We start from the raw sequence: 8,347 nt of genomic DNA on the forward strand, positions 1-8,347 counted from the left end.
TTTGAACAAAAAAATCGAGATTTTCGAAATCGAGTTTTTGTGCTAGGGTGGAAGCCTAGGCAACGCTGATTATATAATCGGAAATCCCAATCGTATCAGACGAATATAACAGGAGATATCGCAGATTGAAAAATTGCAATTTTTGAAAAATGCCATTTTCAAGATGAAAATCTAAACGAAGGGAGATAGGCTTTCGAAATTGCTCGCAATGGATGGAGCGTGTTCGAAAACCTATATTTCCATACCAAAATCTCAAATATCTGGCACTGTTTCGGAGAAAATAATTTCATTTGTTTTTCCACTTTTCATTTTCGAGTTGAATTCGAGCAGCTCTCTAGAGTGCAATTCTCTATTGAATCATCAACTGTTTGGTTTCCTAGAATCTTCAAAACAAATATTATGCGCTCCATATCCTAGAACAGTAGTAGAATATCCTGATTTTTAGACAGAGTAGCAAAAAGGTGATTTTAGGGGGGTCTAACCCCTTGCTCATTTTTGACCAAAAAAATAGAGATTTTCGAAATCGAGTTTTTGTGCTAGGGTGGAAGCCTAGGCAACCCTGATTATATAATCGGAAATCCCAATCGTATCAGACGAATATAACAGGAGATATCGCAGATTGAAAAATTGCAATTTTTGAAAAATTCCAATTTCAAGATGAAAATCTAAACGAAGGGAGATAGGCTTTCGAAATTGCTCGCAATGGATGGAGCGTGTTCGAAAACCTATATTTCCGTACCAAAATCTCAAATATCTGGCACTGTTTCGGAGAAAATAATTTCTTTTGTTTTTCCACTTTTCATTTTCGAGTTGACTTCGAACAGCTATCTAGAGTGCAATCCTCTATTGAATCATCAACTGTTTGGTTTCCTAGAATCTTCAAAACAAATATTATGCGCTCCATATCCTAGAACAGTAGTAGAATATCCTGATTTTTAGACAGAGTAGCAAAAAGGTGATTTTAGGGGGGTCTAACCCCTTGCTCATTTTTGACCAAAAAAATCGAGATTTTCGACATCGAGTTTTTGTGCTAGGGTGGAAGCCTAGGCAACGCTGATTATATAATCGGAAATCCCAATCGTATCAGACGAATATAACAGGAGATATCGCAGATTGAAAAATTGCAATTTTTGAAAAATGCCATTTTCAAGATGAAAATCTAAACGAAGGGAGATAGGCTTTCGAAATTGCTCGCAATGGATGGAGAGTGTTCGAAAACCTATATTTCCATACCAAAATCTCAAATATCTGGCACTGTTTCGGAGAAAATAATTTCTTTTGTTTTTCCACTTTTCATTTTCGAGTTGACTTCGAACAGCTATCTAGAGTGCAATTAATTCTCTATTGAATCATCAACTGTTTGGTTTCCTAGAATCTTCAAAACAAATATTATGCGCTCCATATCCTAGAACAGTAGTAGAATGTCCTGATTTTTAGACAGAGTAGCAAAAATGTGATTTTAGGGGGGTCTAACCCCTTGCTCATTTTTGACCAAAAAAATCGAGATTTTCGAAATCGAGTTTTTGTGCTAGGGTGGAAGCCTAGGCAACGCTGATTATATAACCGGAAATCCTAATTGTATCAGACGAATATAACAGGAGATATCGCAGATTGAAAAATTGCAATTTTTGAAAAATGCCATTTTCAAGATGAAAATCTAAACGAAAGGAGATAGGCTTTCGAAATTGCTCGCAATGGATGGAGCGTGTTCGAAAACCTATATTTCCATACCAAAATCTCAAATATCTGGCACTGTTTCGGAGAAAATAATTTCTTTTGTTTTTCCACTTTTCATTTTCGAGTTGACTTCGAACAGCTATCTAGAGTGCAATTCTCTATTGAATCATCAACTGTTTGGTTTCCTAGAATCTTCAAAACAAATATTATGCGCTCCATATCCTAGAACAGTAGTAGAATATCCTGATTTTTAGACAGAGTAGCAAAAAGGTGATTTTAGGGGGGTCTAACCCCTTGCTCATTTTTGACCAAAAAAATCGAGATTTTCGAAATCGAGTTTTTGTGCTAGGGTGGAAGCCTAGGCAACGCTGATTATATAACCGGAAATCCCAATGGTATCAGACGAATATAACAGGAGATATCGCAGATTGAAAAATTGTAATTTTTGAAAAATGCCATTTTCAAGATGAAAATCTAAACGAAAGGAGATAGGCTTTCGAAATTGCTCGCAATGGATGGAGCGTGTTCGAAAACCTATATTTCCATACCAAAATCTCAAATATCTGGCACTGTTTCGGAGAAAATAATTTCTTTTGTTTTTCCACTTTTCATTTTCGAGTTGACTTCGAACAGCTATCTAGAGTGCAATTCCCTATTGAATCATCAACTGTTTGGTTTCCTAGAATCTTCAAAACAAATATTATGCGCTTCATATCCCAGAACAGTAGTAGAATATCCTGATTTTTAGACAGAGTAGCAAAAAGGTGATTTTAGGGGGGTCTAACCCCTTACTCATTTTTGAACAAAAAAATCGAGATTTTCGAAATCGAGTTTTTGTGCTAGGGTGGAAGCCTAGGCAACGCTGATTATATAATCGGAAATCCCAATCGTATCAGACGAATATAACAGGAGATATCGCAGATTGAAAAATTGCAATTTTTGAAAAATGCCATTTTCAAGATGAAAATCTAAACGAAGCGAAATGGGCTTTCGAAATTGCTCGCAATGGATGGAGCGTGTTCGAAAACCTATATTTCCATACCAAAATCTCAAATATCTGGCACTGTTTCGGAGAAAATAATTTCATTTGTTTTTCCACTTTTCATTTTCGAGTTGACTTCGAGCAGCTCTCTAGAGTGCAATTCTCTATCGAATCATCAACTATTTGGTTTCCTAGAATCTTCAAAACAAATATTATGCGCTCCATATCCTAGAACAGTAGTAGAATATCCTGATTTTCAGACAGAGTAGCAAAAAGATGATTTTAGGGGGGTCTAACCCCTTGCTCATTTTTGACCAAAAAAATCGAGATTTTCGAAATCGAGTTTTTGTGCTAGGGTGGAAGCCTAGGCAACGCTGATTATATAATCGGAAATTCCAATCGTATCAGACGAATATAACAGGAGATATCGCAGATTGAAAAATTGCAATTTTTGAAAAATGCCATTTTCAAGATGAGAATCTAAACGAAGGGAGATAGGCTTTCGAAATTGCTCGCAATGGATGGAGCGTGTTCGAAAACCTATATTTCCATACCAAAATCTCAAATATCTGGCACTGTTTCGGAGAAAATAATTTCTTTTGTTTTTCCACTTTTCATTTTCGAGTTGACTTCGAACAGCTATCTAGAGTGCAATTCTCTATTGAATCATCAACTGTTTGGTTTCCTAGAATCTTCAAAACAAATATTATGCGCTCCATATCCTAGAACAGTAGTAGAATATCCTGATTTTTAGACAGAGTAGCAAAAAGGTGATTTTAGGGGGGTCTAACCCCTTGCTCATTTTTGAACCAAAAAATCGAGATTTTCGAAATCGAGTTTTTGTGCTAGGGTGGAAGCCTAGGCAACGCTGATTATATAATCGGAAATCCCAATCGTATCAGACGAATATAACAGGAGATATCGCAGATTGAAAAATTGCAATTTTTGAAAAATGCCATTTTCAAGATGAAAATCTAAACGAAGCGAGATAGGCTTTCGAAATTGCTCGCAATGGATGGAGCGTGTTCGAAAACCTATATTTCCATACCAAAATCTCAAATATCTGGCACTGTTTCGAAGAAAATAATTTCATTTGTTTTTCCACTTTTCATTTTCGAGTTGACTTCGAGCAGCTCTCTAGAGTGCAATTCTCTATCGAATCATCAACTGTTTGGTTTCCTAGAATCTTCAAAACAAATATTATGCGCTCCATATCCTAGAACAGTAGTAGAATATCCTGATTTTTAGACAGAGTAGCAAAAAGGTGATTTTAGGGGGGTCTAACCCCTTGCTCATTTTTGACCAAAAAAATCGAGATTTTCGAAATCGAGTTTTTGTGCTAGGGTGGAAGCCTAGGCAACGCTGATTATATAATCGGAAATCCCAATCGTATCAGACGAATATAACAGGAGATATCGCAGATTGAAAAATTGCAATTTTTGAAAAATTCCATTTTCAAGATGAAAATCTAAACGAAGGGAGATAGGCTTTCGAAATTGCTCGCAATGGATGGAGCGTGTTCGAAAACCTATATTTCCATACCAAAATCTCAAATATCTGGCACTGTTTCGGAGAAAATAATTTCTTTTGTTTTTCCACTTTTCATTTTCGAGTTGACTTCGAACAGCTATCTAGAGTGCAATTCTCTATTGAATCATCATCTGTTTGGTTTCCTAGAATCTTCAAAACAAATATTATGCGCTCCATATCCTAGAACAGTAGTAGAATATCCTGATTTTTAGACAGAGTAGCAAAAAGGTGATTTTAGGGGGGTCTAACCCCTTGCTCATTTTTGAACAAAAAAATCGAGATTTTCGAAATCGAGTTTTTGTGCTAGGGTGGAAGCCTAGGCAACGCTGATTATATAATCGGAAATCCCAATCGTATCAGACGAATATAACAGGAGATATCGCAGATTGAAAAATTGCAATTTTTGAAAAATGCCATTTTCAAGATGAAAATCTAAACGAAGGGAGATAGGCTTTCGAAATTGCTCGCAATGGATGGAGCGTGTTCGAAAACCTATATTTCCATACCAAAATCTCAAATATCTGGCACTGTTTCGGAGAAAATAATTTCATTTGTTTTTCCACTTTTCATTTTCGAGTTGACTTCGAGCAGCTCTCTAGAGTGCAATTCTCTATCGAATCATCAACTGTTTGGTTTCCTAGAATCTTCAAAACAAATATTATGCGCTCCATATCCTAGAACAGTAGTAGAATATCCTGATTTTTAGACAGAGTAGCAAAAAGGTGATTTTAGGGGGGTCTAACCCCTTGCTCATTTTTGACCAAAAAAATCGAGATTTTCGAAATCGAGTTTTTGTGCTAGGGTGGAAGCCTAGGCAACGCTGATTATATAATCGGAAATCCCAATCGTATCAGACGAATATAACAGGAGATATCGCAGATTGAAAAATTGCAATTTTTGAAAAATTCCATTTTCAAGATGAAAATCTAAACGAAGGGAGATAGGCTTTCGAAATTGCTCGCAATGGATGGAGCGTGTTCGAAAACCTATATTTCCATACCAAAATCTCAAATATCTGGCACTGTTTCGGAGAAAATAATTTCTTTTGTTTTTCCACTTTTCATTTTCGAGTTGACTTCGAACAGCTCTCTAGAATGCAATTCTCTATTGAATCATCAACTGTTTGGTTTCTTCAAAACAAATATTATGCGCTCCATATCCTAGAACAGTAGTAGAATGTCCTGATTTTTAGACAGAGTAGCAAAAAGGTGATTTTAGGGGGGCTAACCCCTTGCTCATTTTTGACCAGAAAAATCGAGATTTTCGAAATCGAGTTTTTGTGCTAGGGTGGAAGCCTAGGCAACGCTGATTATATAACCGGAAATCCCAATTGTATCAGACGAATATAACAGGAAATATCGCAGATTGAAAAATTGCAATTTTTGAAAAATGCCATTTTCAAGATGAAAATCTAAACGAAGCGAGATAGGCTTTCGAAATTGCTCGCAATGGATGGAGCGTGTTCGAAAACCTTAATTTCCATACCAAAATCTCAAATATGTGGCACTGTTTCGGAGAAAATAATTTCATTTGTTTTTCCACTTTTCATTTTCGAGTTGACTTCGAGCAGCTCTCTAGAGTGCAATTCTCTATTGAATCATCAACTGTTTGGTTTCCTAGAATCTTCAAAACAAATATTATGCGCTCCATATCCTAGAACAGTAGTAGAATGTCCTGATTTTTAGACAGAGTAGCAAAAAGGTGATTTTAGGGGGGTCTTACCCCTTGCTCATTTTTGACCAAAAAAATCGAGATTTTCGAAATCGAGTTTTTGTGCTAGGGTGGAAGCCTAGGCAACGCTGATTATATAACCGGAAATCCCAATTGTATCAGACGAATATAACAGGAGATATCGCAGATTGAAAAATTGCAATTTTTGAAAAATGCCATTTTCAAGATGAAAATCTAAACGAAAGGAGATAGGCTTTCGAAATTGCTCGCAATGGATGGAGCGTGTTCGAAAACCTATATTTCCATACCAAAATCTCAAATATCTGGCACTGTTTCGGAGAAAATAATTTCTTTTGTTTTTCCACTTTTCATTTTCGAGTTGACTTCGAACAGCTATCTAGAGTGCAATTCCCTATTGAATCATCAACTGTTTGGTTTCCTAGAATCTTCAAAACAAATATTATGCGCTCCATATCCTAGAACAGTAGTAGAATATCCTGATTTTTAGACAGAGTAGCAAAAAGGTGATTTTAGGGGGGTCTAACCCCTTGCTCATTTTTGACCAAAAAAATCGAGATTTTCGAAATCGAGTTTTTGTGCTAGGGAGGAAGCCTAGGCAACGCTGATTATATAACCGGAAATCCCAATTGTATCAGACGAATATAACAGGAGATATAGCAGATTGAAAAATTGCAATTTTTGAAAAATGCCATTTTCAAGATTAAAATCTAAACGAAAGGAGATAGGCTTTTGAAATTGCTCGCAATGGATGGAGCGTGTTCGAAAACCTATATTTCCATACCAAAATCTCAAATATCTGGCACTGTTTCGGAGAAAATAATTTCTTTTCTTTTTCCACTTTTCATTTTCGAGTTGACTTCGAACAGCTATCTAGAGTGCAATTCTCTATTGAATCATCAACTGTTTGGTTTCCTAGAATCTTCAAAACAAATATTATGCGCTCCATATCCTAGAACAGTAGTAGAATATCCTGATTTTTAGACAGAGTAGCAAAAAGGTGATTTTAGGGGGGCCTAACCCCTTGCTCATTTTTGACCAAAAAAATCGAGATTTTCGAAATCGAGTTTTTGTGCTAGGGTGGAAGCCTAGGCAACGCTGATTATATAATCGGAAATCCCAATCGTATCAGACGAATATAACAGGAGATATCGCAGATTGAAAAATTGCAATTTTTGAAAAATGCCATTTTCAAGATGAAAATCTAAACGAAGGGAGATAGGCTTTCGAAATTGCTCGCAATGGATGGAGCGTGTTCGAAAACCTATATTTCCATACCAAAATCTCAAATATCTGGCACTGTTTCGGAGAAAATAATTTCTTTTGTTTTTCCACTTTTCATTTTCGAGTTGACTTCGAACAGCTCTCTAGAGTGCAATTCTCTATTGAATCATCAACTGTTTGGTTTCCTAGAATCTTCAAAACAAATATTATGCGCTCCATATCCTAGAACATTAGTAGAATGTCCTGATTTTTAGACAGAGTAGCAAAAAGGTGATTTTAGGGGGGTCTAACCCCTTGCTCATTTTTGACCAAAAAAATCGAGATTTTCGAAATCGAGTTTTTGTGCTAGGGTGGAAGCCTAGGCAACGCTGATTATATAACCGGATATCCCAATGGTATCAGACGAATATAACAGGAGATATCGCAGATTGAAAAATTGTAATTTTTGAAAAATGCCATTTTCAAGATGAAAATCTAAACGAAGGGAGATAGGCTTTCGAAATTGCTCGCAATGGATGGAGCGTGTTCGAAAACCTATATTTCCATACCAAAATCTCAAATATCTGGCACTGTTTCGGAGAAAATAATTTCTTTTGTTTTTCCACTTTTCATTTTCGAGTTGACTTCGAACAGCTCTCTAGAATGCAATTCTCTATTGAATCATCAACTGTTTGGTTTCTTCAAAACAAATATTATGCGCTCCATATCCTAGAACAGTAGTAGAATGTCCTGATTTTTAGACAGAGTAGCAAAAAGGTGATTTTAGGGGGGCTAACCCCTTGCTCATTTTTGACCAGAAAAATCGAGATTTTCGAAATCGAGTTTTTGTGCTAGGGTGGAAGCCTAGGCAACGCTGATTATATAACCGGAAATCCCAATTGTATCAGACGAATATAACAGGAAATATCGCAGATTGAAAAATTGCAATTTTTGAAAAATGCCATTTTCAAGATGAAAATCTAAACGAAGCGAGATAGGCTTTCGAAATTGCTCGCAATGGATGGAGCGTGTTCGAAAACCTAAATTTCCATACCAAAATCTCAAATATGTGGCACTGTTTCGGAGAAAATAATTTCATTTGTTTTTCCACTTTTCATTTTCGAGTTGACTTCGAGCAGCTCTCTAGAGTGCAATTCTCTATTGAATCATCAACTGTTTGGTTTCCTAGAATCTTCAAAACAAATATTATGCGCTCCATATCCTAGAACAGTAGTAGAATGTCCTGATTTTTAGACAGAGTAGCAA

Source organism: Coccinella septempunctata, chromosome 4, assembly GCF_907165205.1.
Source record: "Coccinella septempunctata chromosome 4, icCocSept1.1, whole genome shotgun sequence".
In the NCBI taxonomy this organism is placed as follows: domain Eukaryota; kingdom Metazoa; phylum Arthropoda; class Insecta; order Coleoptera; family Coccinellidae; genus Coccinella; species Coccinella septempunctata.